This window comes from Ahaetulla prasina, chromosome 1 (genome assembly GCF_028640845.1).
Source record: "Ahaetulla prasina isolate Xishuangbanna chromosome 1, ASM2864084v1, whole genome shotgun sequence".
Lineage (NCBI taxonomy): Eukaryota > Metazoa > Chordata > Lepidosauria > Squamata > Colubridae > Ahaetulla > Ahaetulla prasina.
In genome coordinates, this window is record NC_080539.1 from 188,603,558 (window position 1) to 188,613,335 (window position 9,778).

Genomic DNA, 9,778 nt, shown 5'->3' on the forward strand with positions numbered 1-9,778 from the left:
TCTTTAAATTAACCATCAAAGCACTATCGCCCATTGTGATTGTATATTTTAACTATCCAGATTTGGCTCATAAATGTTAGATTGAGTTTTGGGCTGACTCCACAAGAACTATTCTTATTAAGTTATTCATATTTCAGTATGCTTTAGTAGAGTATCATTAAGAGGCAGTTTGGACTAAGGCACCAAGCTAGAAAGTGGGAGATTGTGAATTCAAGTATTGCCTTAATCATGAAAGCCAGCTGGGTGACTTTGGGCCAATCACTGTCTCTCAACCTAACCCACCTCATAGGGCTGTTGTGAGGAAAATAGGAGGAGGGAGAATTGTGTTGGACATGTTCTTTGCTTTGAGTTACTTGTAAAAACAATAGCAATAGCACTTAGACTTATATATACCACTTTACAGTGCTTTCCAGACCACTGTGCCACCACGGCTCAGTGAGGTGAAGATAGAAATAAATAAATATTTATAAATATTTACATGGTCCATATCGATATAGCACTTACTAGAAACTGAAATAATTCTCTACACCTGATTCTTTTGACAAACAGATTACAGATTGTTCAAAATTACAATGGTGTTAAAAAAAATAGTTTTATGACCACTCCTTACATTTATAAGCACCACAGTGCCCCTCAGTCACGTGATCACCATTTTTGTGACAAGCAAAGTTAATAGAGAAGATGAGGTAAACTATTAAGTCATGGTCACATGAAGTTTCAAATAAATGACTGTGGTGATTCTTTAACAACTGAAAGGAAAGTAATGTCACAAACCCCTTTGCAGACATCTGATATTTCCCTTAGAGACTGTGGCATTTAGTGATGGGATTGCTTGTCTCAATTGTGGTCATTAAGTGAGGACTACCTGATTACTAATGGCTCATAGAAAATGAAATATTTTGAAATGTTTAAGTGGATTTCATTTGATACTTTCCCCTTATTCTTGACAATCCTTTTGTTTTATAAGGTGGTGCAGTGGTTAGAATGCAATATTGCAGGCTAATTCTCCTCATAGCCTGGAGTTTGATCCTGATGGGATTCAAGATTGACTTAGACTTCCATCCTTCTGAGGTTGGTAAAATGAGGACCCAGATTGTTGGGGTCAATATTGTAATCCACCCAGAGACTGTTCTAAGGCACTATGGGGCAAAATATGTCTAATTGCTATAAGGTCTACAGCTTTGCAGATTGAAAAATTGTCAGCAAGTGATGAAAAGGATCAATAGCTTTAGGTCAGAGGTTCTCTCTTGGGATTAGGATCCACTTTAGAATGAATCATATTTCTTGTCAAAGATGGTTTGAAAAGAGAGGGGTGTATACATATTGTTATTATGATCTTAGTTGCCCAGGATTTCTTTCTGTCTGGTTGCATATTTGGAGTGGTAGTTTCTTTTGCAAATAAACATCTGGTTTATTTTTTTTTATCATCCTCATTTTGTTTGCTGTTTGATCCTTCTTCAGTAACTTTTTTTTTTTTGATCCATTGCTTTTCTTTCTGGTCCCGTCCTTTCTTTTCTCAATACTGTAGGTCCCATTCCCTTATTTTAAAATGCAGTCATTGTTCATTAATATTTTTAAAAATTCCTCCCTTTGCACATTTGTTTGCCTACCCCTTCCAAATCATTTCAAATGACATCATTTTCTGCATTTTTAAAAACCTGTGTAAACTGTTTTGTGTCTTTTTCCTGCTTTTTGTTTTCCTAAATTCTTCTCATCCCCCTTTGGCTGACCTAATAGGTGTATTTGTATATTAAGCCAATTGAAAACAGGCAGTGGGACAGGTCCCAAGCTGTGTTGAAAAGTGATTATTGGGATTACTGCAGAAGTCATTTGAGCAAGCAGTTTCTATAGTCGAAACGGCATGTAACTTACAAACTGCTATATTGATTTCCATATAATTTAGAATGCATACTTTATCCCCTCTAATGGTTGGGCTTTCCAGTAAGTTGTATTATGTTAGAAAGCAAACAGTTATGGGCATTTCAATAACCAAGAGGATAATTCAAATCTGCTGGTCTAATTTCAATAACATTTGACAGAATCCATCCCAGAATACCCGTCTTACTTTTCTGCAAAGTCCATCTATGATTTTCCCAAGTTAGGTAGTGAGAGGATGGAACTCCAATTTTTCTGAATTTTGATCCAGATGCAGAAAGTTTTTGGGACAAACAGCGCCTTGGAACAATGAGGAAGGTTAGTTAGCCTCCTTTCTGAGATGAGCAACCCAGTCATTCCTGCATAATTCTAATAGAAAGCCACATTTTATGCAACACAAGACTTTCTCCGGAAAAAAGAATAGTAAAAGTACTAAGTTATATCACTGCTTGAATGTTTATGTGGTTCAGTTAACGAATACTGAGATCTTATGAAAGCCAGTTCATCACTCTCCCTCAGATTTCTGAGGAATATAGAGTTAGGCCTACTGTATCCAGGTAACAAAAATGCTGACCACTGTTGATAACAAAAATATAGAATGCCTTCTGCAGCCAATATCAGCCTGATCAGCTGGATCAGGGGTGTCCAAACTACGGCCCGCGGGCCAACTGTGGCCCGCTGATCAGTTTTTATTGGCCCGCAGCAAATTCTGAAAGTATAATTTAATATGGCCCTTTTCGCGCTGCGAGGCTCGCGGCTCCTCCCATGGGCGGGGAATAATGAAGGGAGGGGGCGGAGGAGGCGGTGAGCGGGAAAGAGGCTGCTGGCCGTGCCTGACCCCAGCAGTTCTACCCTCGCCTTCCTCGGGCCGCCTGGCGAGGCTCCTCGCGCCTCCCCATGTCTGACACGCGTGGCAGCAGTGACAGCCATCGAGAAACAGGTGAGGAGGCGGCAAGCAGGAAAGTGGCTGCTGGCCGTGCCCGACCCCAGCAGTTCTATCCTCGCCTTCCTCGGGCCGCCTGGTGAGGCTCCTCGCGCCTCCACCCCTTGGGCATGGAATAACGAAGGGAGGGGGTGGAGGAGGCGGCGGCAAGCGGGAAAGAGGCTGCTGGCCGTGCCCGACCCCAGCAGTTCTAGCCTCGCCTTCCTCGGGCCGCCTGGTGAGGCTCCTCGTGCCTCCACCCCTTGTGCATGGAATAACGAAGGGAGGGGGCGGAGGAGGAGGGGGCAAGCGGGAAAGTGGCTGCTGGCCGTGCCCGACCCCAGCAGTTCTATTCTCGCCTTCCTCGGGCTGCCTGGTGAGGCTCCTCACGCCTCCACCCCTTGGGCATGGAATAACGAAGGGAGGGGGTGGAGGAGGAGGGGGCAAGCGGGAAAGTGGCTGCTGGCCGTGCCCGACCCCAGCAGTTCTATTCTCGCCTTCCTCGGGCTGCCTGGTGAGGCTCCTCACGCCTCCACCCCTTGGGCATGGAATAACGAAGGGAGGGGGCGGAGGAGGCGGCGGCAAGCGGGAAAGTGGCTGCTGGCCATGCCCGACCCCAGCAGTTCTATCCTCGCCTTCCTCGGGCCGCCTGGTGAGGCTCCTCACGCCTCCACCCCTTGGGCATGGAATAACGAAGGGAGGGGGCGGAGGAGGCGGCGGCAAGCGGGAAAGTGGCTGCTGGCCGTGCCCGACCCCAGCAGTTCTAGCCTCGCCTTCCTCGGGCCGCCTGGTGAGGCTCTCGCGCCTCCACCCCTTGGGCATGGAATAACGAAGGGGCGGAGGAGGCGGCGAAAGTGGCTGCTGGCCGTGCCCGACCCCAGCAGTTCTATCCTCGCCTTCCTTGGGCCGCCTGGTGAGGCTCTCGCCTCCACCCCTTGGGCATGGAATAACGAAGGAGTTTCAAGTTCATACCAAATACAAAACAAAGCCAAGATCAGGGTGTCCAAACCTGGTCTCTTTAAGACTTGTGGACTTCAATTCCCAGAGTTCCTCAGCCAGCATTGCTGGCGGAGGTACTCTGGGGGTTGGAGTCCACCAGTCTTAAAGAGACCAAGTTTGACACCCCTATGAATGAATATGAAACATTTTCCCCTTAAATGAAGATGATATCCACATATTGTAAACTGCACACTTTCGCTGTCTGAAATCAAGTCTGCTTTTCCAAAGGCAGACCTTTCTGCTAAAAAGGAGAAATATGTTTCTGTAATTACATCTCTTGTGACAGAATTCAACCAGCGTTTTCAAGATTTTTCTGTCATTGAAAAACAAATCAAGCTGTTCTCGACCCCCTTCCTGGTGGATGCAGAAGAAGTGGAGGAGAGTCTGCAGTTAGAACTGATTGAAATGCAATGTGATGATTCTCTGAAGAGTCAACATCAGCTTCTCTCCCTCCCTGACTTCTATCAGAGTTTGGATCATGCCAAGTTTCCTCTGATGAGATGCCACGCAAAAAGAATGATGAGCCTGTTCGGCTCAACATACATATGTGAACAAACATTTTCTCTGTTAAATCAGAACAAAAGCAGACTGAGATCCAGAATGACTGATAGCCATCTCTGTGAAGTCCTTCGTGTCTCAACCACCAAACTTTCTCCTGACATCCCAGCCATCCTTCAATCCAAAGGACAGCATCACTGCTCCCACTGAGAGCAATGTTCTTCACATTATAGGCGAGTTAGAAATACACACAGTAATCATGTGTCAATATGTCACCTCTTGTGTGTGGCCCGGGCCACACATGAATTTACTAGGCTTATATACTGTTTGTTGTCCAGCCGCATGCCTTTCTGAATAATTATATTTAAAAATATTACATTAAAAATCAACATAACACAAACACACACGTACACAAACATAGAGATACACATGCACATATATATAACTCCCAGTCATATAGTATACTTAAGCCTAAACTGTGCATAGGGACTACCCAGACGGCTGAAAAAAGTGATTTCTGACAGGTTCTCACACTTTTGACTGGTCCTCACACCTACAACTATCTTTACATTTTGCACCCTATCTTGTAACCGTGGTGAAGAGAAGCAGTTGTGAAATGAGTGATATGGTTGTTAAAAATGCTGCAATGGGCATAAATGTGAGGATGGTCATAAGTGTGAGGACTGGTCAAAAATTACTTTTTTTAGCCCTCTGAGTAGTTTCTATGCCCATAGCCACATCCACTCAGTCACATGAGCAGTTAGCCACGCCCACCAGTCACATGACCACCAAGCCACACGCCAAAATAAGCCACGCCACGCCCCCCCCCCCGGTGGCCTGGGCCTTTGCTTATTTTTCTGTATTTGGCCCTCACTCAAAAAACTTTGGACACCCCTGAGCTAGATCTATTATAGCAATAGCACTTAGACTTATATACTGCTTCATAATGCTTTACAGCCCTCTCTAAGCAATTTACAGGATCAGCACATTGCCCCCAACAATCTGGGTCCTCACTTTACTGACCTTGGAAGGATGGGAGACTGAGTCAACCTGGAGCTGGTGAGAATTGAACTGCTGGCAGTGAGCAGTGAGTTGAGCTGCAACACTGCATTCTAACCACTGCATCACCATGGCTCATTATAGTAAAATTGCTAACAAATCTCTCACTCCTTGGCGGTTTAGGGGGCTAAAGCAAGGAGGAGTTCCTTCCAAGGGTGAAATGCTACCGGTTCGACCAGTTCGGGCGAACCGGTAGTAATAAAAGCTACGGGTTTGAGTGAACCAGTAGTAAAAAAATGCTACCGGTTCAGACAACCCGGTATTTCCAACAATCAGCTGTGTCCTGCTTTCTAGTGAATCTAAATCGCACGGCATAGCTATTTCCCCCCCTTGCTGTTCTACTTACCTTAGAAAAGGCTTCTTAATCCTCCTTTTTCAGCGCTGCGCAGTAGCCCCTGTGGTGTGCATGTGCACGAAGCACGCGCTTGGTGCACACTGTGCATGTACGCGCAAAGCATGCATTTGGTGCACACTGCATATGCTCACGCACAGCAGACCAGTAGTAGACTTTGGAGCATTTCATCCCTGGTTCCTTCTCTGTGTAACTGCTGGTAGTGTACAAAAGTGTCTCTCTGAAAATAAGGGTGGGCCCTTTGAATTGAATTGAACTGAATCGAATTGAATTTTTTATTGGGCAAGTGTGATTGGACACACAAGGAATTTGTCTTGGTTCATATGCTCTCAGTGTACATAAAAGAAAAGATACCTTCATAAAGGTACAACACTTACAACACTTAATGATAGTCATAGGTTACAAATAAGCAATCAGGAAACAATCAATATCAGTATAAATCGTAAGGATACAAGCAACAAAGTTACAGTCATAAGTGGAAGGAGATGGGTGATGGGAACGATGAGAAGATTAATAGTAGTGCAGATTTAGTAAATAGTTTGACAGTGTTGAGGGAATTATTTGTTTAGCAGAGTGATGGCGTTCGGGGAAAAACTGTTCTTGTGTCTAGTTGTTCTGGTGTGCAGTGCTCTATAGCGTCATTTTGAGGGTAGGAGTTGAAACAGTTTATGTCCAGGATGTGAGGGATCTGTAAATATTTTCACGGCCCTCTTCTTGATTCTTGCAGTATACAGGTCCTCAATGGAAGGCAGGTTGGTAGCAATTATTTTTTCTGCAGTTCTAATTATCCTCTGAAGTCTGTGTCTGTCTTGTTGGGTTGCAGAACTGAACCAGACAGCTATAGAGGTGCAAATGACAGACTCAATAATTCCTCTGTAGAACTGAATCAGCAGCTCCTTGGGCAATCTGAGCTTCCTGAGTTGGCGCAGAAAGAACATTCTTTGTTGTCCTTTTTTGATGATGTTAGTTGTCCATTTTAGATTTTGCGATATGGTAGAACCTAGAAATTTGAAGGTTTCTACTTTTGATACTGTGTTGTCTAGTATTGTGAGAGGTGGAAGTATGCAAGGGTTTCTTTTAAAGTCTACCACCATTTCTGCAGTTTTGAGTGTGTTCAGTTTCAGATTCTTTCGGTCGCACCATGAGGCTAGTATTTCAACTTCCCTTCATCTTTGTCTTGAATGAGACCGATCACTGTTGTATCATCTGTGAACTTAAGTAGTTTAACAGATGGATCGTTAGCTATGCAGTCATTGGTATACAGAGAGAAGAGAAGATGCTAAGTTTTTGAAAACTTCTGAAAATTAAATTGATAAAGAGAATATCTGTAGGTCAGGATTGAACTGCGGGGTCTTTGGTCCTGTGTGAGCTTGGTGATTTTCTTGCAGATGTTTCATTACCAAACTAGGAAACATCATCAGTGTTAGCCTAGAAAGAAAGATCTGCAAGAAAAACACCAAACTCACAGATCACTGAAAATAAAATTGCTTGAGATAGACTTCTCCTGATTTAGTCTTGCTTTTTTATTTATTATTTATTTATATATTTATTCATCCATCACATTTCTATACTGCCCATCTCACTTAAGTGACTGTGGGTGGCTTTTAGGGTATCATTTATATTATTCATAAATAGGAACAATGCTGAGTTTTTAGATTGGACTTTGGTTGTTTTAACAAGGCAAGCTGCCCAGAGTCTTTCTTTTTTTTTAAATTATGGGTGGGTGGATAGAAATAAGTGTATTAAATTTTAAAAAATGATGACTGGTCCTGAGAGGTACAGTTGATGAGTTGTTAAAGAAAGTGTATAAATGCTTAACTATCATATTTTCTTATCTGCTTCTAAACCTTTATGTAACCTAAGGGGAAAAAGTGTTTATAGATCTTTTTGAATGATACCGAGCTTTCTTGAGCGAATAAGGTGAGTCATCTGAGCAAATTGGCCATGAGAGAGACAATAATCTGATGCATAAACAGTTACAAGCTGCATAACCCTTCTTTCCTTTTCACTAAGCTTTGAAAAGCCACCCAAGGCCAAGGATCAAAGCAATGAAACTGCAGAAAGCATTTTGCTGAAACAATAACAAAGTCAGCTTCCTCAGACGTCAACGGGGCAAGTTTATAGAACGGATATATTTATTATCATTATTATTTTGCAGCTGTTGAAGGGGAACTAATAATCACCCGACCTGCAGACTGAAAGCTGAACTTGAATGTCACTCAGTCTTATCACCATAGTCATGCACAATATGATTACAAGGGTCACTGTGTCAGAGGCAGAACAGGATTAAGGTGGCAGCAAGTACAGCTCATAAATGAATAGCTATGTAATGCTTATCAGAAGCAATAAAAATGGGAAGTTTGTTGTGTTTTGGTTCAAGATATCTGTATTATCATATCTGGGGTTGAATTCTGTTTCTGCTTCCGCTCATACGGAAGGAATTTCTCTACCTCTTCTTTTCTTGCAGCCTCTATTCTAAGACAGAAATCACATATTGCTAAGCCTTGGTTTAATCGTGGTTTAGGCAATACATTTCAATTGGCTGGATTCTCACCAATCTACTGTACTAGGTTCCAAGTCATGATCTGCAGACCGTGATGTACTGGGTTTGGAAAAGATGTAAGCTTAGTAAGCCAAACAATTGTTTGGCTGAAGCTTCAGAACATAGCTGAAACCTGAGATGCTTTTTACATTTGGGAACTTCTGCAATCCAGCTAAATCTTCTTTTCTCTTTGTTACTTGAGCATTAAAATCTGTGGAATGAAAACACTGATATATTTTAAAATCCTGCTTCTTAAAGGAAAAGTCCTCACCATCCTATAATTTAGAGCAGGGGTGAAATCTAATTTTTTTTGCCACCGGTTCTGTGGGTGTGACTTGCTGGGCGTGTGACTTGGTGGGTGTGGTCAACATGACACCATTCATGTCTTTCTTTCTTTCTTTCTTTCTTTCTTTCTTTCTTTCTTTCTTTCTTTCTTTCTTTCTTTCTTTCTTTCTTTCTCACACACACAAACACATACACACCTGATCTGAGCAGCGGCTCGTGCAGGAGAAGGAAGAAAGTGTCCCCCGTCATGGGCTAGATGCTAGTGCGCTCGAAGTGTTGTTTGTAGTGTTTGCCATGGTACCAATTGTACCGGCGTTGGCTCTGAAAGTGACTCCGCGGTATCAAAAACCTCTGGACCGCAGTGGCTTAGGAAGTACGCTTGCTTCCGATTGTCCGAGACTCCTTGGAGTTCATTTGCTTTGAGGAAACACTCGAAACGAGCCATGTACGACCCCCATTTCTCCTTGGCTGGGTCAAATGGCGCTGGCGGCGTGTAGCTGGACATCGCTAACTATCCGCCCTTGAAACTGGCTGGGTTCGCGACTTCCTTTGCTCTTTCAGCTCTTTTCCCGATCTCACTGCTTCAAGATCCCACCTTCATCGCCAATGTTATGTTCGGGCAATGAAGAGGCAGGAGACCAGTGAGTGACAACAGCTCTTTAGTTTATAGTGAACCCAGCAAAAGACAACAGGCAAAAACCCCTCTTTAAATACTATTCTGGCTGAGGCTCCAACCAATCAGCAACGTGCTAGTTCCCGCCCAAACTTCCCTCCTAAAGTTTAAATACATTACACTATCATTGTACTCAGATTGCATATTTATGGAGTTCAACTGCACTTGTTTTCTGATAAATAGGATTGCAGTTTAATTTGACTCAAAAAACCTGCTTTAACTCTTTACTTGTATAGTATTGATCATAATTGATGGATGTAATATTCACATTGTTATGTGTTCATGTGAAAGGTTATCCACAAATTATATTTCCCTTGTTCCATTTTTAAATTATTTAGAATATAATGAGATTGGAAGATACGTTATATATCTCTGTCTAAATCTTTTGGTATTCCCTTAAAATGCTTAATTACAGGGGTCCTATGTATTGTATTCTTTTCTGAAGGCAACTATCTGTAATGTTAATGGGCTCGTATTATTTTCTTAATAACTTTATGAATTTGGTTAATCAGTGGACACAGAATAAGATTTTTTTCTAATTAATAGTAAATTGTACATGTAGGTGTACAATTC